The following is a 22,026-nucleotide window of genomic DNA, read 5'->3' as shown; positions in this document are numbered from 1 at the left end:
TTGCTTTGGGGGACCCATGGGGGGGATATTTCTCGCTGCCTCCAGTAACACCAATGGCTGTGCATCTCCTAAGCAGCTGCTTTTATCACAAGGATGTGGCTGTGCATCTCCTAAGCAGCTTGCTTTTATCCCAAGGATGCGGGTCTGTTTCCCTCCCTGTGTTGGCTCAGAGAAAGCTCAGGGCTGCCCTGGAGTTCCACGCCTACCAAACGCACAGGGTCTGATGTCATGAATTTTGTGTCCTAACCTCACTCCTGGCTCCAGCCTTGCTTTCCCAATTCTGTTTTCCTCTTGTCTTATTTTCTTCATCCATTTATTTGTTATTTAATTATGTCTCACAATTGGATATGCATCTTTGCAAACTGCCCTGCATTGCATCCTTTCTGGAACTCGGTGGAGAATATATAAATGGATCCTAAATGTGGGATTTCTGCAGTGCACCATGGCTCTCTTAAATTGGCCACTTTATGATCTACTTTAGCAGGCAGCAGTTCTCCTATCGGCAATTTCACTGTCTTTTAAAACTAGGAAATCACTGCCTGGCCGAAGAGACAATGCTGATGAACTAACTAGATTTCACTTTATTACAGACTCGTGCAATCTCTCTTCTGGGTTCACGACGGCACCACTGCGCCAAGGGGAAGTGGGGAAGGAGTAAACCCACCACTCACCCAAACCCAGATAGTTAAACATTGATTCCTCTCCTACACCCCTCCATGGACTATCCTCAGGCTTTGAGGGGGGTTGGGGGAAGAGAAGGGAGGACTCAGGGTATCAGACAGTCTCAATTTCTGCTGGTACAGTTTCCTTTTCCTCCAACTCAGTGACTAGAAGGGAGAAAGCAATCAGAACCATCCAGTTGTCTTTCAGATGCGGGCTACTCTCCCCACAGCTCCAGGCCGGGAAGGCAGCCTTTGCTCCCAGGGTCAGAGAAATGAGTTAACAGGTGTATCAACAAAAGCAGGACATCCACAGGAAAGCAGGAGCTTGACCAAGGCAGGGACAGGCTGCGTGGAGCTGGGGACTGTGTGGCAGGTCCACCAAGTGCTCAGAAGACAGAGTAAGAGGTGTACTCCATGGTTAGTGTGATGCTGAACTGCGAGGTTCAGGGAGCAGCCCTGCTACACACACAAGGATGAAATAGAGACAATCTGGAGGAAAATCTCTCCCCGAGGGAATGTAAAACCGAAGAGCTCTCCCACACTGGCCCTACACTTCTCAGTTCACTGGCAACCACACAGATGCAAGGCTGGGAAACCTCTCCCCTCCCCCAAGATCAGGGACATCCACCTGGCACCAGTAGGTGAATGAGCCCCCTGAGGGCAATGCCAGGGTACAGTCTTGCCAATGCAAGAAGCCTTGGCATTTGGGAAACACTCTGAGCTTTTCATTCTCACTTTTGCTCAGGTGGGTGTTTCCAGCTTCAGACTGGCAGGCAGGCTGGTGTTGGGAAGGCAATCGGGGCTGGGGCTAGAAACCAATGTGGAGGACATCGCCTTTGGCTCAAAAGCACAGGGGATTGGAGCCCGAGTCCAGACACAACCTAGGACCTGATTCAAAATACGTGCTGGGAGTCGGGGAGCCTCCTTCACCCCGGGAGCATATCTCTCACAAAAGAGGGAACCTCAGCCTCTGACCCACAGAGATGAGCCCAGGGGACACGCTGGCCTTATCCCGAAAATGCTGGGGAGACCACAACAGCCCTGTGAGCGACTGGCTCCCTGATGCTGGACCAAGCTGGGGACAGGCTGCGTGGAGCTAGGGACTGTGTGGCAGGTCCACCAAGTGCTCAGAAGACAGAGTAAGAGGCATCCCTGCGGGAATGGCAGGAGAGAAGGTGGTGGAGGCCCATCTGCAGCCGCGCTCCATGCTGGAACATTCGGTCCCAGAATTGGGGAGGGTGAGCAGTAGGGCTTGCAGAGCGTAAACACCGCTGAAAGGCAGGAAGCGTCTATCCACACCGCCCTCCGCCTGTCCAGGACTCCCTGAAGTGGACAGACAGGCTTCCCTCCCGTGGGACCGTGACCTGCAGCCGCTGGGAAAGGCCGAGGCCATGGGGAGAGGCCAGCCCCACTCTCCGGGAATCTGTGAATTTGCTGCCCCGCTGGGACTCTCCGGAGAATTCCAGGAGCCAACTCTCGGCCTCCCTTTGACAGAGTCACTTTTCATCTCTTTGGCTTCAGGCACAGGCAAATGCACACAGGCGAAAATCAGTTAATAACTATGCACATTTTATAATAAATTTTAACAATTTAAGAGTCTGGTACAGCTTTATTATAGTTTTTATTTCAATACACTAATTCAGCGCGTAATAACCTGCCAGAAACACAGAATTCACTTGACATATGCTCTGAGCGTCAAGATAATGGAATATGCTGAAGAAAAACCTTGGGTCACACCCAGCGGGGCAGCTCCTCCTCCTCTGCGGGACCCGGGGTCTGGGGTGGCGGGGAGCAGTGGCTCTCAGAGTTGCTGAGATGGAATGGGATCTATACCTCAGCCTGGCTCCCAGCTGGGCTTCCCCGAGATTTCCTCCCCCCAGGAAAGGAAGGGCAGGAGGGATGTCAGGGCTCAGACTGTTCTGTTTAAGGACAGCCCAATTCTGCTGGGATTAGCCTCAGAGCACAGCCTGCCCCACTGCATTCCTTCGCTCTTTGGTGACTGGAAGGTGAATGCCTCCTCTTATGCTGGCGGCTGGCCACCCTCCCACCCCCATTCAGGCCTGACCTGAGGGAAATGAGATCAGCCCAAAGGAAAAGCTCCCAGGAGCCAGGGCCAGCCTTCCTCCTCCCCATCTCCTTCCCCCTGCCTCCCCCCACCAACTCCTTTGCCCACAGTACCACCCTGGCATTGTTCTCTAAGCGTGGACCCCAAATCAGCAGCATCTACAGCACCTGGGAAGCTGTTAGAGGTGCAGATTCTTGGCCCCACCTAAGTCCTACTGACTCTGAAATTCTGGGGGTGGCGTCCAGGACATCTGTGTCTTAACAAACCTTCCAGGTGATGTCGGCACATGCCCCAATTTAAGGAACACTCAAGCTTGAGAGATCAACAGAGAAAGTTCTGGAAATGCCTGTTGATGCTCTGATCAAGCACAGTAAGCAAGATCTGGAGCTCAGCTCTGCTGCTGCTGTCTTTACCTTGTCAAAGAGACTTCTGCCTCAGTTTCCTTACACGAGAAATAAAGACATAGGGTGGACAGTCACTAAGACTCCGTGCAAACCTAACATTGAAACAGATGGCTGAAATGAAATCCAGTGGAGACCCCACAATGGCCTTCTCTTTAGGGAGAGACCAAGTGGACCACATCTTAGAACTGCCCCCAACCCTTGCAGGGTGTGTAATTGCCAAGGACCATCTTAGCTTTAAAACTAAGGAGAACAATGGGGAGGACTGGGTCCTTGACCAGGAAAAGTTAAAGACAGGGAGACACCAAGCTGAGTTGAGTGTGTGTGAGCACACACACCGTACGAGAATTTATCTAGGTCTCTGCTTCTTTCAGGTTTTTTTTTTCCTCTCCCCTTCATCTCTGTCCTCTATCTCTTGACTACCTGTTTTTCCAAGAATATGACTAAGTCTCTCCTGTTCTACTGGGGCATAAACAAAACTCCTCTGCCTGCCATCATTTCCCTCCATGCCACGGCAATGAACTTCTTTGGAATAGCGGTCTCCCCTCAAATCGTCACTTCCTTCCTTGACCTCTGTCAATCTTACTGTTGCCTCCACTGCTCCATGGAACTGTGCTGACTGCCTCCTACTCTCCAAATCCAACATGGCCATTCCCCAGCCCCTATGCTGCTTGATCTCTCTGGCATTTACCACCCTACCTCCTCCAGGTTCTACCTTCTGACTGTCCCTTGTCAGGCTTCCAGTGATGCTAAATGACTGCCAAGCTTTGCCCTTTTGTATCCTTAGCTTACAATCTTGCATTTCACAATATAAGTACATATTTGTAAATGCTATCCAAAATATGTTATGGAAATAGACAAAGCATGATCTATCTAATTTTTTCAGTGGCCATTAAATGAAACTCCAAGAGGAAATACTCTTTTAGAATGACATTCTTATAGAACATGTTGACCTTTATGCATGCATTCTATTTTGTTCTGATCTTGGTTCTCTATTCTTTTTTTTTTTAATGTTTATTTATTCTTGAGAGAGAGAGGTAAAGAGCAAGCAGGGGAAGGGCAGAGAGGGAGACAGAATTCCAAGCAGGATCCATGCCATTTGCATGGAACCCAGTGCAGTGCTTGAACTCACAAACTGTGAGGTCATGACCAGAGCTGAAACCAAGAGTTGGATACTTAACCGACTGAGCCACCCAGGTGCCCATGATCTTGCTCTTCTATTCTAAACTGTATTTTCCTTGGCATAAAATTTGTATCCTTAGTTTATGATTATATGTTTTAGATTTCACTATATATACACATCCAAAATGCTTTATGGAAGTAGATGAATGATAAATGGTCTTTCAAGTCGAATAAAGGCTATTTTTCATCTCTAAATCCTTCATGCCTGGCATATGGTAGTTGTTCAATTAATGTTGAGAGAAAGAAAAGTTTATCTGTACAAAAAAGAGAGAAAAAAATCAGGTAAAAGTGAGTGGAGGACTTGGGGGTCAAGTCTCCTTTTTTGTTAATTTTAGAGAGAGAAAGTTGGAGGGAAGGGGCAGGGAGGAGAGAGAAGAGGGGAAGAGAGAGAGTGAGAGAGAGAAAGAGAATTTTAAGCAGGCTCCACATTCAGCATGGAGCCCAACATGGGGCTCAATCCCATGACCCTAAGATCATAACATGAGCCAAAATCAAGAGTCATACGCTTAACCGACTGAGCCACCCAGGCACCCCAAGAAGGGCTCTTTTTTTTCCCATAATATTTCATTGTCAAATTGTTTTCCATACAACACCCAGTGCTCTTCTGCTTAAGTGCCCTCCACCATCACCACCACCTCAAGAAGGGCTCTTTTTAAGAGGTAAGAGATCTGAGCAGATCTCCAAGGGGGTGGAAAGAAGACAGGAGAAAAGGATCTGTTGACAATGAGGAGGGTGATCTGTGAATCTTGTTTCCAGGAGAGGAGAGGAGATAGAATTTAGGAAGAGGTGAATTGTCTTAAACAGAGGAGAAACCTCTTCTTCAATCTCCTTGATTGGTTTCTCCTCCTCTCTTCAACCTGTAAATAGTTGTAATGTCTCAATATCCAGTCCTCTTCATCATAATCTGTCTCCTGATGATTTCATCTGATATAGCTTGAAATACCATCTGTCTTCCTATGGCTCCAAGACTGTCTCCAGCCCAGATCTCTGCTGTGAACTCAGGACTGCCCACTCAACATCTCTGCTGGGATGCTCACCAGACGCCTCAAAGTTAACAGGAGAAACACCGAACCCCTGATCTTCTCCCAAACCTCCTCCACCCACAATCATCCCCAGGGGAGGCCAACGAAGCTTGAGTCATCCTTGACTCATCTTTTCTTCACACAACTATCCAATCCATCAGCAAATCCCATTGCCTCCGTCCTAAAAAAGAGAGAGAGCATCCAGAATCCCAGCACTTTTCACACCTCCACTCTTACCCCTTGTCCAGCCAGCAGCCCCTCTCACCAGGATTTTGGAATCGCCTCCTCACTAGTCTTTTTGCTTCCACTCTAGCCCACCTACAAACTTTTCACAGCATGGCAGTTAGAAGGTTCATTTTTAGATGTCTCCCCTCTGCTCAGAGCCCAGGGCTAAATTCCATCTCAGAGTAAAAGCCAAAGTTCTTATGATGCCTCTAAGAGTCTATACTCCAGTGCCACCTTCTCCCTCCCTCCTGTGTGGGATTGTGTACATGTAGGCCCCGTCGCTGTCCCTGCACCCCCACCTTCCTCGGCTTTCTTCCTCCCCCTAACATGCTATTTACAATTTACAATTCACCTTCCTGTCCTCACTGTTTGGCTTCTCCACTGGATTAAAGTTCTACAAGGACGGGGTTTCTGTCTGATTTGTTCACTGCTGTAGCCTCAGAGCCTAGAATACAGCTTGGTTTCTGGTTAGTGTTCATTAAGATCTATTGAATTCAATTTTCCCAAGTTATTCTCTTGCTTAAAACCCCTCAGTGACTCTTCATGTCCTTCAGAATAAAGTCCCCTCCTTTGTGGGCACCCAAGGCCCTTTGGGATCTGACCACTTGCCTATGTCTCCAGCCTCCTCGCTCACATGGTCCCCCAGAACACAGCCCACTCCCTATGGTGGCCTGTCCATCACTGATCTCCTTTCCCAAGAATGCTCTTCCAAAGCCACCTCTTTGGAAACTCATTTTGGAACTCAATTGAGTTAGGGTAGACCCCACCCTTGTGCCCCCACAGTGCACTGGGTTCTTGCCTCTCCTGGCCTGTGTAACAGTCTGCAGTGACACCCTTTGTCTACTGGTCTATCCTCATGCTTGAGAGCAGAGGCGTCTGTCACTCTCAGGTTGAGGTCTCCAGCCCCTAACCAACCATGCTCTGTTAGGTGGTGGTGGTGGGTGGGATTAGTTGTTATTATTACTGTTATCTTTGATTTTTGTTCAATAAATTACTCTCCTCAATAGTACTAAATGTCCATATGCAGCTCAACTTCCTAATTAATTGACTGATACAGAGACTGACTTGTTCTACTAACCAGAGTAACATGATAAGTCCCTCTTTCCACCTAGAGCTGTTTTCCCTTTTTAGAACCTCTTCTTCAAAACATGAAGAGGGAGTAGCACATAATGAGGGAGGGCAGAAGTCACCTTGACTTCTTAGCAATCAGAATGGTTTCAGGGACACTCCCAGAGTCCACAGGCACCTGATGCAGATCCCAGTGCAGGGGATATTTTTTATTACAATTCAAATTTCCATACAAAAGGATATATTTTAGTCCAAATATATTGCAGTCATGGGGCTCTTTGATCTGTCTGGCTTAGCTACATTTCTTAAGTAGACTTGAGTGAACAGTGATTTCGCTTAGTCATTAAAAATCACCTATGGTGAAGGTTAAGTGTCCACGCACCATCATGTATTCATTCAACAAAACTTTATGTAGTTTTAGTGTCACTGGAAGTGGTGTAATGACACAGAAGAGGTCATCCCTGCCCTCGGAGAAGGCATGGCCCAACATTAAGCAAAGGAGTCACTGGAGTTATTTAAGTGGTTTTATCCTTCACGTGAAGCTTTGCTTACTTGGAGGCAGATGCCTTCATGGGAAAGATTTCTTCTTTTTTTTTTCTTAAGTTTATTTATTTTGAAAGAAAGAGACAGTGAGCAAGCAGGGGAGTGGCAGAGGGAGAAAGAAAGAGAGACAATTCCAAGAAAACTCCACACTGCCAATGTGAAGCCCGACATGGGGCTCAAACCCACAAACCATGAGATCATGACCTGAACCAAAACCAACAGTTCAAAGCCCGACCGACTGAGCCAACCAGGTGCCCAGAGGACAGATCTCTTTTGCACCTACTGCATACACAGTATTCTGTTATGTTATTCTGTTGAACCCTGACAACTCTACCATATCACAGATTGAAGAAACTGAGTCCCAGTGAGATTAAATAGCTGGCCCAGGCCACATGTTAGTAAGTGGTGAGATCCCAGTGAAGGTCTACCAATCCCCAAAGACCATGCCCTTTCCACTCCACCACCCTGGTGATGTGAATGGCCACTAAGACCATTCCAAGAACATCCATGGACCACAAATCTGTACAGAGTTGCCAGGTCTAAACAAACTCCACTGGGATCCATTTACAACTTTTTGAAAGCCAACAGTCATCCAGTAAATTAAAAAAACACCACACACACACACACACACACACACACACACACACACACACTGTTAAGCTGAAAAAAAAAAGTTGACACAAAGGAAGAGTCTACTATCTACTTATTTGCCCATCCAATGACATGGTTGGTGACGTCTATCTCAAGCCTCCTCCTGCCTGGGAGGGATTTGGGGGAGCCCAGGTTCTTTTGGCCTCCTCTAGAAGGTGGCAGAAGAAGGGCGTTGACCCCAGCAATCGATCCTAGAGAGACAGATGGCCTGTAGCACATGGGCCCCAAGGGGACAGAGTGACAAGAGCAAGAAGAGGTACCTATGGTGTTGGGAGGAGGTCCCAGGTAGACACCCCACCTATGGGCTAAGGAGACGAGCCCTGCCCCCGTGGCCACAGTCCTACTTACATCCCAGCTGCCGGCGGGCAACCCTCAGTGAAGCCATCCATGGACCAGCTGAAAGCAAAGCCTGGAAGTGGCCACAAAACCTCCAACGCCTCCTCTCTCCACCCTGCATGGTGCTTCCAGCACCCTGCCTCCACGGTGGGTTTTTGTTGGCTGGAAACATCTCTCACTGGATGCCTCCCTCGGAATCCTCAACTTATTACACAAATCCACTGCCGGGCACAGTGATTAGGAATTCCATCAAGTGCTTCATTTGTAGGCTTTGAATAGTCCCTCCTAACCAGAGCGTTTCTGCCACAGCTGAGAGTTCTATTATTCTGAGAACAGGAATCACTTTGCACCCACAGTGTCTGGGAGGCAGAAAGCTTGACTTCCCCGGCATTCACCCCAAGAAAGTTCCTGTCCTTCGCTGGGGGGTTGGAAAGGGCTTAGCTACACACACCATAACTGCTGTTCATATGAGGGGTTTGGGATGCTGCAGGCAATAACTTTGGGGGAAAACCTCCACTCCCATGAGCTGTGCTTTGGCTCAGATCCCTCTCAAGACTTGAGAAGTGACGTTAATCATCCAAAGTGTTTTAAAGCTCCTGGAAAAATCAGTAAAAGTGCTTTCCCCCTCCTCAGCTACTTTCCCAGGTGGGGGTGGGTGGAAGCCCTTCGAAGCCCCCCCTCAACACCCACGGACCCATACTCTGGGCTCCTGGGGACTTTAACTCAGGACAGTAAAAATGGCTCCCTCTGCCTGGGCCTGGCTTTCAGGGACATCTGTGAAGTCCTGTCAAGCTGACTGAAAGGAAACCTCTCCTTCGGGTATGACTCAAGAAGAGCATTTCACCCAGAAGGAAGATGTGGGGGCGAAAACGAATCAATGAAGGATTTGCAGAGAGATGTTCTTTGGGCCCGAGTACAATTTACAAAATGCAATGTAAAAGGAGATAAATCTCCTCCCCCTCTCTGCCAGCCTAGAGCAGATTCCTGAATAAAAACAACTCTTTGCCACAGAACCTTAGGCTCAGCTAGAAGTGAGTTTCCTGAAAAGGCACAGAGAAAGGGATACAAATTCCTGAAATCCTACAAGCATTTTAACCCAGCAGCATGAAAGTAGGGAAGGGGAGACCCGAGGACAGGGACCAGCACTGTGTTCCTGCCGGGACAATTTACGGAAAAAAAAAAAGTTGGATGGAATGAGTTTTCCAATAACATGGGGGGTAGAGCTGGCCGTCTGTAGGCCAACGGAATGGCAGGTCATTGATTTAAGAAGCAAGTCAAGTCAGGGTTATGCCCTTTTAATGATACCCTGAGGAAAGGGACCCAGCCAGGAGGAAATGGTTTTGCAGGACCCCAGGCTTGAAGAAACACATCTCCCAGCTCCTCTGAACGACTTTGGCAGCTAGGTGAAGCCTGGACCAAAACAGACGCCTTGGGAGCTGCCTCCAGACCCCCCATCCCCTCCCCTCACTCCGAACCCCATGAAAACTTGATTGGTCTCAACTAAGCACAAGCTGGGAAATTGGAGGGGAGGCAGAAGGGAAGAGGGAAAGACAGGGGGCCAGGCAGTGTCCATGCAGTCAGTGGTATTATTGATTTAGAGCCACACATGCCCCATCGACAAGGATCATACCTCCTGCTGATCTCGGGGGAAATTCTCCAAGATCCATGGCTGGGAGTTTAGGAGAGTCTCTAAGCCATCAGGAAGGAGCGGAGCACTGCAGCTCCTCAGAATGATGGACCAGGGCGAGCTTTAATTAACAGGGTCTGATGCCTCTTCTTTTTTGGTAACTGAGCAGATTTAAAGGGCTAGAGTCCCAATTTGGAGGGTGCCGGTGTGGCTCTTCCTGCTGCCGTTGCTGCTGCTCCGGCTGCTGCTCTGGCTGCCGAAACAGCTTCCTGCAGACCTCTCACTCCAGCTCGGACTTGCAGCGATGAAGGTGGGAAAGTGCAGCTAGTGACGTGGGGTGGGGGGGTCTCGGGCTGCGTGGTTTGGATCAGAACCGCAGGGCCGCGGACCTAGGCACTGCCACCCCAGGAGTGCCCATGTCTCACATGCTGTCTCCCAGAGCAGAAAGGAAGCTTGGGCTCTTGGGTGCAGGTGGCCTCAGGGGCGGCCTCTGCAGACGCGGGGCTGGATGGACAGTACCTGGAGGAGGTGGGAAGCGTGGTCCCTGTTTTGCGCTCCTCTCCTGGGAGCACTGCTGAGTGACAGCCATCACGTGAACTGCACACACACGCCTACCGCTGTGCACGCCCACATCTGCCCATGCACACACACACATGTCTCCCCATGTGCACACACACACACCTGCCCCATGCACACATACACACCTGCCCAGGTACACACACAGGCCTGGCCCAAGCACGCACGCATGCGCACACACACACACACACACACACACGCCTCCCCATGTGCATGCCCACGTCTGCCCATGCACACACACACATGTCTATGCACATACATGTCACCACACACACACACACTCGCCTGTGGACACATACATGCCTGCCCATATAAACATACACACAGCTGCCCATGCACACACATCTGCTCATGTACACACACATGCCTGCCTGTGCATACATGTACGCCTGCCCATATAAACACCCTTGCCTATCCATGTATACACATGTGCCTGCCCATGCACACACATGTCTGCCCGTGCACACACATATAGCTGCTCAGGTACACACACCTGTCCCCCTTCCAGACCCCCAGATGCAAAGGCACATGGACGCCAGCCAGCCGGATGTCTTACCTTATCTACCTGTATTTTACAGGTAGATCCCCAAGAGAAGGGGACAGGGGTGGGGTGGGGAGGAGGGGAGAAGCAAACCCATGTGGGGAGTAGCCCTCCTCTCTGGCTGCTTTTCCTAGAGCAGTGCTCATGTCAAGGAGAGTTTCAATTCAAGACCATCACCTCCAGGGAACCCCTCCCTCCGGAACCTCTTTCTGCTTGCTCTTGCTAGTCTACCTGTGAAGCCTCATACTAGTTCACTGTATGTTTGGCATCCAGACAACGGAGTTGACTTTTCTCTGACGCTTCTTTAGCCAATACAGCAGTACCTTATGTGATAGCTTGATACCACTTTCTCCTGGTAAGCACACAAAACACATCCGGCAGAGTGGGGCTCACCAGACTCAGTGTTCTGCCTTGGAGTGTGTGCCAAGGGGTGTTCCAGAGGGAGCCGGGCTTTGGGATGGGGGTGAACCTCAGATCCCTTCCAGCTCTGCTATGAGCACATGTTCGACCCCTTCCCCTCTTGAGCCTGGGTTTTTCTCATTGTAAAATGTCACTAAGCCAGCAAGGCTCTTAACAGGAGGGGGAGCACCGAGGGGGACGCAGGCACTTTTAGAAAACATGTTCCATTAACACCAAGCTTGACCAAATCTTGGCTGACGGGGACAGCACACTGCAGAGGGCATGCACTAAAAAATCTTGAGAAACGCTGTGCAGAATCCTCTCCAAGGGCCTCAGCATCAATGAGGGATGAAGTGGGTTGGCTACACTCTCCTTGATCACAGACTCTGCTCTGAGAGATAGAGCCTGCACGCAGCCAGCTCAGACTAGCAAAGGTCAGAAAGAGGTGGCACTTTCTATTCCAGCTGAGCCTGAGGCAAAATCACTGAGCGGTACAGTCTCCACAAAAATCTCTCTGTGTGTCCACTTTACCCTTGCCCAGCACTCTCTTCTCACCCCGAGGTACCCAGAGCCAAAGAATCTGCTGTCACCCATTTAGACATCAGTTCCATGTGATTTCTGGTCCCCAGTCTTCCCGGGAGACTTGCATAGGGCATCTTCTCTTACCCTTGAAGAAAGTGAGCAAGGGGAATGGTCAGACCAGGGCTGGGGGTGGAGACGGGAGCTATGTGCCTAACACTAGCCCTAGAGCCCCATGGCACCTCATGGGCATCTCCAAGGAGGTGATTTCTGGAGTCAAGAGAGGCTGGCCCCACAGAGAGAAGTACCACTGGGCAAGGAAACGTCTGAATGGGGAATGAGAAATTGCAAACTCTGTTCTTTCCAGCCAGTGCCTCAAACCCTTGGGGTTTCTTTCCTGGCTTTCAGTAATAAAATTAAGCCCCACATTTTTTATACTGACAACAAAGAAAATGCTCACATGGGGAAGGAACTGTGGCCTCGACACTCCTTTGCATGGGGTTGGCTTGAAGGACTCGCCCCACATTATCGCAGCTACTGCCATGATGGCCTCACAAGACCCTATACCTTGAATGACACAGCTCAAATCTTTCTTCAACTCTTTCCGTGGCTCCTCAGAACAAAAAGCTACGTGGGGCACCTGGGTGGCTCAGTTGGTTAAGCATCTGACTTTGGCTCGGGTCATGATCTCATGGCTTATGAGTTCGAGCCCTGCGTCAGACCCTGTGCGGACAGCTAGCTCAGAGCCTGGAGCCTGCTTCGGATTCTGTGTCTCCTTCTCTTTCTGCCCCTCTCCTGCTCGCACCCTCTCTCTCTCTCAAAAATAAATAAATATTTTTCAAAAATTTTGAATTTAAGAACAAAAAGCCATGACCCCAGAGATTTAGCAGGAAGTAGGTCCACTGGAAGAGGCAACAGGCTTGTTCAGCTCTACAGCGGGTGGGGGAGGCGTGGGAGAGGGCGGCTGAGTAGGAGAGGGTAGGTTGCCTGCAGCTTCCACCACCAGGAAGTGCTCTTGAGAAGACCCTGGCCTCTCAAAGTCCAAACTGAAGAGAGTATGACCCAGAGAGGAGCAGGAGCTCCCTCCCCTCCTGTCTAAGCTCTATCATTAGTATCCCTTTGGCTCAAATGATGGCCTGCCTCTTCTCCAGTGATTGACACATGGGAATATCCACATTCTTCTTGCCTGTCTGCGGGAGCTTAACTTTATCAACTTCTGCAAGATAAGCTTATCAGAATACAACCCAGGTCTAATCTCTGTATAAGGTAGGAGTGATTTTGTGGAGCTTCAAAGTTGGCTTGTCCACAAATCTGCCTTTGTGAATCTGGCTATATTCCTTGTGGCCACTCAGCCTTGGCCACCCACAGGCACTCTGTGATGCAGGGGCTAATTCCTCCAGACCACTCTCTGCAGGCATCCCTGCCCATTGACTTTCCCATTGGTTCAGCCAAAGGACTCTAAGAAGATGGGAAGGTCAGAGAGGAGAAAACCACAGAAGGATAACTTTGGTATGGCTAAGATCAGCCTCAATAGCCCCTTTTAAGTGCACTACCAGCTTTGCCCACCTCACAGAGACACCTGTGGCAGTTGGGCTATGACCCGCAATGATTAGACCACCAGCTGTGCCACACTCCACCTCCACCCGATCCCCTCAGCCATGACAGTTCTGCTGAGTTGCTGTCTCTCTCCGGGTTCTGAGCACCAGTCCCCTTGGGTCCCTTCTAGCCCAGGAGACATCATCTCTTCTCTCCTGTTCCTTTGGCCTGCGGGATGGTAGCTGTTCTTGCAATTACTAATTCTTGGGGTTATTTCAGCTTTCCAATTCCTGTGTAACTAGTCCTGTGTATTGAATGCCATCTGTTTGAAACATCTAGTGTGATTTTGTTTTCCTGGCTGGACAAGAATTTTCCTCGGAGATCCCAAATTTGAGTGTTCTGATAGTCATGATCAAGTCATAATCTGAACATCCTGGCACTTATTGTGGTTTGAGAATATAAATTTAACATTTTCAGATTAAAAGAAACTACAAGAAACAGTAAAGTATAAAGATCTCTCTGCAGGTTGGAGTCCGTTGGCACATTCTTGTATTACATATTTGTCATTTATTACACCAAATTTTACATATCAAAAAGAAAAAATATTCCTGGTCTAATTTTAGATCTACTGAATTCAAAACAAAAGAATCTTAAGGCCAACTTGGGAAGTCAACAGCAAGAAAATGGAATTGAATGCCAGCCCAACAGGGAAGGACTCTGGGTAACTTTACACGTTCTATTCTGCTTATTATTTAGCTGTGTTAGGTGTGTTAGGCAAATGCTAATATATTTCACTAATATTTTGGAACTTGGACAGTGTAGGCTATTAGGGTATTGGGAGATCTTAACTGATCTCTTATTTCATTCTTTTGGGAGTCTGTGGTCTGAGAATAGCCCACTGAGAAAGTGGGCAAAAGACTCCATCGGCAGAGCTTGGACAAGATGTCCTAGCCCAGGAGGTCCAAGGGAGGATCTGGTGTCTTCTTCTCCACATTGAATGCATGATGATGAGACCTGAGAGTAAATTTTGCTCTGACATCTGCACAGACTCAGAAAGAGAGGGGTGGCAGAAAGAAGCAGCCCCAAAGGGCTGGCAAACCTTGCTTTAAGCAACATCCTGTCCAGGTGGGCTGTTTGCAAAAAGACAGGAAGAGTAATAAAGTGACCATGTGTGGAATGAACTTTCTGAGCACAGGGACCAGAGATGTGCTCACTAATGTAGTTTCCAGTCTCAGACCAGTGATTATTAAGTCCTCCTCCTTTGGGAAGGCTGTTGTTGAGAGAGAAAGGCAAAAAGGCAAAATCACAGAGAGCAAAATTATCCCCTCTTCTACAGAGGACATGGCTAAGAACGTGGGGAGAGGGAGCCAATTGTCTTTGAATTCCTTCGTATCATCTCTACCTCTTTCTACTGTTCCAGGACCCACATCAAGTCAGATCCAGTGTGTGCTACCCTACCTTTGACGGGCTGCCCCCTCCCCAATCCCACTGATACTGGCTTTGCTGAAGCCACTTGCTCTCTCCTCTGATCTCCTGCAAGAAACTTCTAAGTGATTCCCCCTACCTCCAACCCAAATGCTTAAATAGTGCCCAGTGTCCTGCTAGGCACCAGAGACAAAGCCCAGCCCTTCGGGAGCTCAGGAGATTTCAGAAAGACAAATACCAAACAATTACAAAGGAGAATGAGGGCAAATAACAATAAATGCACAGTGCTACTGCCAGTTCTTGTCATGAGAATTGAGGAAGGCTCCCGAGGTTGGTGGTGAAGCCAGGACCTGGAAACTAAGTAGATGCTGATGATGTGATGGGGGAGAAATTGTTTCCAACAGAACAGGCTCTAGAGCACCAAGCACCAGGCACCAGGCAAGGCCAGGGAATGGAAGAGAGCCAGCTTGGCATTGCTCAAGAGGAGAGATGGTTCATGGTCAGATGCAGAGGTAAGTAGGGGGCACTCACGAGGCTTGGGACTTCATGTTCAAGGACAAAGGAAGCTCCTATAGGGCTATGCTGTATTGTGTCATAGTGAGGAAGGCCCTTTTATAAATGTCAGTATGAGATATCTAGGGAATTTGTTGTATAATCCAAGCAAAGAAGGGAAATTGAACAAGGGTATACAATCAGAGTACAATGGAATCAATCTTTCTAAAATATAAAACATTTGTTATCCGTGGCATTTGGGATAAAATCAAACTCTTTAATCTACCTAAAAGATCTTTCATAAGCTGCTGGCATCAATGTACCTTTTGTTACCTCTCCTTCTAGGAGCTCTCCTGATTTTCACCAGCTGCAGCCACGTGAGACCACTTGCAAATCCCATAAAAGACATCCTTACACAACTCTAAGCCTTAGCACATGCTGTTCCTCCAGCCTCAAATATCCCCCCTTGCTGCCTTAGTGAACTCCAACTTATCTGCCAGCACCCTACTCAGATGTCACATTCTCTGGGAGACTTTCTACAAGGACCACCTTTCCCCCTACTTTTTCTTTCCCCCACCCAAGCAGAGAAGGTACCTACTTTCCCTGTGGCCATCACCATACTATGTAGCCTTTTTTCCTCCTGCATGATTGTCTTCCTCTCTACAAGGGTAACAATAGGTGTTCTTTACCTTCCTGTACTTAGTGCCTGGTACGGGGTGCTTCTGGTACAACAAACTCTTGTTCAAATTAACTGGAGGATATACTTCCACATTGACAAGCTAAGTAAGGTTAACTCCCTGGTGAAAAATGCAAAATTTGTAGAAGTCACACCTGTGACGTTCTAATAAAATGCCAACAATCTGTAGCCACTCATGTCCTATTGCCAAGGGAAGAACTGTTCAATAAGTAAATAGTTGTCTTACTTGTTAGAATAATACACAAGTAATGATTTCTTGATTTTTTAACTTTTCTCACATTGGGCAAACTGTCTCGAGCTATCTCACTGAGACCTTCCCCACAGAATGAGGCTGCACAACCCAAATGCAAGGACAGCAGGCCTCCTGGAAGCAACTGCTTCTCTAGTCTTGCTCATGAATTGCTATATGGTAGGAAAGGACTTTTTTGAAGAAAAGGTATTCATTTCCATGAACATGGAATATGGGTGCACAAGATTCAGAGCCACCAGCTTACTAAGCCACCAAAGTCACAGCACTGTCTTACAAATAAAAAGAAATCCACCTCATTCCATGGGTAATAAAGTGGAGATGAAAATCTCTGCACCCACTGTCCCTTGAGATTTTTGTGAACACATGGGATCAATTGCATAAACGAGGTCTTCTTGGGTACCAGATGCAACTTCTTGATCAGGTCTGATGCCCTGTCCTCTGACATCATGGATCAGCCTCCACAGCCACGTTCACCTGGCAGATGTGCATTTTGTACAGGTGTTGCTCCACGCCTTCTCCTCCCTGATGGCTGGGCACAGAGCTTTGCCTTCCTGAATCCCCAGTGAATCTGGGTTTTGCTCCATGGCCCTGAATTTCAAGGGTTCAGAGGATTTGCAAATGACAGAAACAGAACAAACGGGTGCTCCCTGATTCATTCTTTCCAACCATCTCAGATTTCTCTCTCTCCAGTTCTTGCCTGCCTCCTTCCTTCTCTCTATCCCACTTCCTAAACTGAGAGGGCAGCGCTCTTGTGCCACAGAATACCTTATGCAAGGGCAGTTCAAAGAATGAACTGGACTGACAGATAAAAGTGTTCCCAAGGCCTGGGGAGCTCTGAGCCATTGGAGATCCCTCTATGTCCTGACTCATAAGCATTGGGTCCCCATACTCACTGGCTAATGCAGCAGTTTGGGGAAGCAGGGGAGCATCCCTGGGTGAATTTCCTAGAGGTAATGAGAGGCTCACAAACAGCTTAATGGATAGCCTTGCTCCATCCACCTGACCTTGGGTACCAGCACAGCTGGCCATGCCATCTGAGCCTCTCAGAATACAGCAGCCCCAGCAGGGTGCTCTGGATAATGCATATTGTGAGTGGCAGTGTCATTTCCTTAAATCACATTGCTGTCACTTGGCAAGGCCATCTACTGACGCTCAAAGGCCCAACTTCCTCTCCTTATCTCATAGCCGGAGGAGATGCCAAACTCAACAATAAAACCATTGGCTTCTAAGAAAACAAATCAGTCAGACAAGCCTGTATATACAGATGTAAGCTGAGGCTAGAAGAAACAAAGCAGAGTGATGTCCACAGTCCCAGTGTTCCAATTCCAAGCATAAAAAAACTCACTGTGGAGAGAAGGCTATAGTCAAGCAGTACAGTCTGAGCAAAGGGCAGCCCTGTCAGGGGTATGTGAACAGCCACCAACCAGTTCTGCAATCAGGGTCCTTTCTGGCCAAAAGATGGGAGTCATGCAAAGAGGCTTGGGTAGGAAATGAAATGGGAGCTGCTCAAATCATCCACTCCCTTCCTCCAACCAAAAGACCCCCATGTGATTCTCTCCAGCTGGGCCACTTACAGTCCATTGTGAGGTTGGACTGGATTTATGTTTTCCCTGGCCAGAGTCCTTGTTAATTTCCATGCAACATCTACACAATCAATACATGCTCATCATTGAAAGAAAGCACAGAGAAGTAGTCTCTCCAAATGGCGTCATCCAAGGGTCATTGCCATTAAAGTTTATTTCCATTCATTACCAACAAAAGCCTGGCAAAAACTTCTCTCTCCACCACCTGCTTCTTTATACCCTAAGGTGACTGGGTTCTGAGTCTCCCCCAAAAGGCCCAGCTGGGGCAGATGCTGGGCTGCAGGGGCTCAAACTGGGCAGGCTACCTTGGAAGCCAAGACTGGGTCCCCTCACTTCCTTCTCAGGTTAGAGAATTAGCACATTTAAAAGGTAAAGACCATCACGGAGGCAGCCACCATCTCTTCCAGGGACTTAGAAAACTCCAAAAATCCAGGAACAGCCCAGAGGGGAGGGAGGAAGATCACTGAGAGCCTAAAGGAAAAACATGGAGGGATCTGGTGTGGCAGAATTGGAATTGGTTGGGAATAGAATAGATCTCATTTCTTACTGAGTCCCTATCTAGCTGTTAGTTACAGCAAATTGGCCCCAACTCCCACAGCCCCCACATAGCTTGTGCAGAAGAGGCAAATGTTCAGAGTCTCCCTCCCACTCTGGGAGGGGTCACCGGAAGTATGAGTAACCCAAATCATAGAAAACCCATGATGTGAGGCTCTGTTGGGTCTTTGTATTGCCATAAATGAATACATTATCTTTTTATTGTGTTCTGTTTGCAATTGGACTCAGGGACACAGCTAAAAGCCAGGGCAAAGTAGCACTAGTATTACTTTGCAAAATAAAAAAGCCTATTCCTATTTGGTACATTATATTCCCCTAGTCCACCTAGACCACTGAGTCCCACCAACAGTAATGCTAATATGAGGAGGAGGAGGATGAAGAGGGAGGGAAGGAGGAGGTGGGTGGAAGTCCTTCCTTGATTTATACAATGGTGCGGAAGTAGCAATATTAGGCACATCCACCCCAAGGGCATCCCATTACTAGCCCATTCACTCCTGCTAATCCCTCATATTCCTGGCTTTTTCCGCTTGCCCTCTGTTCCGTATGGCCCACTACTGAACTAAACCTTTCTTAGCATTCTGAGATTATCCATTGAACAAGCCCACTCAAGACCCTCTGATTGAAGCTGCTCCAAGTAACTGTGTAGTCTGAACAACTTCAGCTTTGGGAAGTACACCACTCAAGTAAAATTAGAGCAATATCCCCTGCTCCCTTCTTCAGCCATAGGAAGAACAGTTACTGCTAGTTTGGTTTATGAATCCACTTGGATTCCTAAATTTTAGTCCTTGAGACAGATACCATCACATAGAAAAGGTGCTGAAGACAGAGACCACCAGGGTGGCTTGGTCAGTTAAGAGTCCAATTTTGGCTCAGGTCAAAGGGTAATGGGATGCCCTTGGGGTTTCTTCTAGCCTCAGCTTACATCTGTATATACAGGCTTGTCTGACTGATTTGTTTTCTTAACCCACAGTTCATGGGTTCAAGCCTCGCATTGGGCTCAGTGATAACAGCTCAGAGCCTGGAGGCTGCTTCAGATTCTGTGTCTCCCTCTCTTTCTCTGCCTTTCCCTTGCTCACTTTCTGTCTCTCTCTCAAAATAAACATTAAAAAGTTAAAAAAAAATTTTAATTTTTAAAAACCACCAATGTCCTTTATCCCAAACTGGGATTCATATCTGAGAATCTCCTGGACAGAAATTATGGTCCTACCACATATGTCAACCCCTGACTTTTTGAGACTTTCTGAGAATCCCTAGCCCCTCTCGATGTCACCACATCTGCCCAGAGTCCCATGTGCAGGTACTCTCAGTCCAGTTAATGCTTCAGAGTCCAGGCTACCAAACCCAAATATCCTGGGCAAAGCATAGAAGGGCATCTCAGATGCCTTTCTCTGGTCTTCCCAGAGCTGGATAAAGAAAAGAGAATTCAAGGAGTCAGAATGCCGATGGACATGCTCCTGGATAACTTTTATTTGTTCTTTATGCCTGAAGTCAGACATCACCTCATCCAGGAAGTCTTCTGCCATACACAAGGTTAGGCTCCCATTCTCTGTGCCCTAAACGCATCATGTACATCTCACCTAAGTTTACTATATTGTAAGTTTCCAGAGACCACTCTGCTCCCAAAGACACACTAGACTACATGCTTCTGAACCTAGAGAATGTGTCTTACTGGACCTTTTGGAAGACTGTAGCAGTGACCTCTTGCATTTGCTAGTGGCCTAGACACCCCTGAGTTTTCAGACCTAGCTTGTGCCTATTTGCACCAACATTAACATATTTCTGCTCACCCACACCCCTAATTGCTGTAGCTAGGGGAAATGAGAAGTGGGAATTGAAAACAGCCCTCCAAGGTCAAACCATTAGAAGAGGGTTTGGTAATATCACAGTCAAGGTCGGGAAAGAGACAGACACTCTTCCAGCATAATAAAGTCCAAAAATTATGCTAGCCGTAAGACATGAATCTTGTATGTAGATCATTGAAGTCTGTGGGCAGGAGATTAACACTTGCAGTATAAGTGATTTGTTGTTTAAAGTCATTTGGCGGGGCGACTGGATGGCTCATCTGGTTAAGCATCCAGTTTCGGCTCAGGTCATGATCTCATGGTTTGTGAGTTCAAGCCCCACATTGGGCTCTGTGCTGACAGCTAGCTCCGAACTTGGAACCTGCTTTGGATTCTGTGTCTCCCTCCCTCTCTGACTCTTCCCTTCTCTCACTGTCTCTCTCTGTCTCTCAAAAATAAATTTAAAAAAATAAAAAAATAATAACATCATTTAGGATGATCATAAAGTAAAAGAAAAAAAAAAAACAAAGAAAGCTTCCTACACAGAAAAGGGTCCCTTCCCTTCTCTTCTCTAACTTCTAGACTCAAGTCTCCCCCTCATTCTGAGCAGTAGTAAAATGAATTGGGGACTTTAACACAATGAGAAGCTAGGATTCCCCAACCAAGGGAATAGTCCCAGCCTGGGAAAGGAAGAAAACAACACGAAGCAGAATGAGCATAAAAAATAGGTCCGAGTGGGAGATCTGGTCAGCCAAGAGGACCTCCATGTAGGTGCCAACACCCTAAAGTTCTGGGCAGGAAGGACTCATGCTTGGTATGATGCAGGAGTTTGAAATAATTAGTCTGAAGCAACAATGCCCACCCCCTCAACCCATTACCACCCCAGTTCTGTCTAGTTTAGATTCTATCACAAGGATCTGGGTTGAAGAACACACTGAACTTCCCTCGAGGTCATGTGTGTGTTGTACATGTGTGTGCACATGTGAACATGCAATTGCCTGGTGAGGTAAGAGAAAGGATTAGCCCTCCTTCCCCTGGTCAACAGGAGGCACCTAAGGTACTTACAGGGCCATTGACATCGGAGGTAAGAGGACACCTGGAGGAGAGTACCCAGCCACAAGGGAGTCCACAATCTAGCGGGGCGGGGGGGGGGGGGAGCTGAGACATCATTTTAGGCATTTACAATATAGTACAGAAAGTGCTACAGAGAAGGTCAGGATGTTTAAGGACACAGAGAAAGGGCACTTAGGACTTAGGAAAGCTTTCTGGAGAAGGTGATATCTATGTTGAGCTCTGAAGATCAAGTAGAAGTTAACCAGAAGCATGTCCCTAAAATACCCCAATCCCCATGCTTGGAGAACAGCTGCAAGCCCTCCTGTGGGTCTAAAATAAGGACACCAGTGTGGAGTCACACACTTCTCGGATGTGTGAGAGCCTGTTTATTCCCCTTGTGGGTCCCCAGGGATCAGAGACCCTCTCACTTACCTATGTTCCTGGAGGCGATTCCAAATATTTTCCCTGGAGCTGCCAAAGTGGTCCCGATGCTGTTAGCTGGGCTGAAGAGATGGATTTGCAGCGTCCACACAGCCGGGGAGCCCCACCCCGGAGCCGGCCCTGGCCTGGCCCCTTGGAGCCCACTGAAGTCGTGCCAGACACTGGCTAGGCTGCCTGTTCAGACTGCAAGAGGGAGAAGTGTGCTGTGAGCATCCTGGAGCCCGGCCAGGCCTCTCTGGCGAAGCAGGCAGGTGGAGGAGGAGCTGGAGAGAGAGCCTTGCAAAAACTCCAGAGGATCAGATTAACTCCCAAGGAGCCATAGAATCAGTGGGCTAACCACCACTTCTAGGTCTACTGCAGAGGGCCACCCAGGACCAGGGGTCTATGTCCTTCACC

At 48.2% G+C, this 22,026-nt stretch overlaps 1 protein-coding gene across 4 annotated transcripts in view; it reads right to left on the bottom strand.

Moving 5' to 3' along the window:
* The window catches only part of CALN1 (calneuron 1), a 508,077-nt gene extending 486,272 nt beyond the window's left edge, over positions 1–21,805 (bottom strand). For 3 of the 4 annotated variants that reach the window (XM_029948318.1, XM_029948322.1, XM_029948321.1), the window contains exon 1: positions 21,622–21,805. The gene's annotated coding sequence lies outside the window, so the exon portion shown is untranslated. Of the gene's footprint in view, positions 1–9,785; positions 9,916–21,621 lie in introns of those variants that run through there. The other variant, XM_029948319.1, reaches the window with a different exon arrangement.
* Positions 21,806–22,026: the final 221 nt, after the last annotated feature.

Source organism: Suricata suricatta, chromosome 8 (genome assembly GCF_006229205.1).
Source record: "Suricata suricatta isolate VVHF042 chromosome 8, meerkat_22Aug2017_6uvM2_HiC, whole genome shotgun sequence".
Taxonomy (NCBI): domain Eukaryota; kingdom Metazoa; phylum Chordata; class Mammalia; order Carnivora; family Herpestidae; genus Suricata; species Suricata suricatta.
The sequence above is the reverse complement of the archived record's forward strand: the minus strand, read 5'-3'. Positions and strand labels throughout refer to the sequence as shown.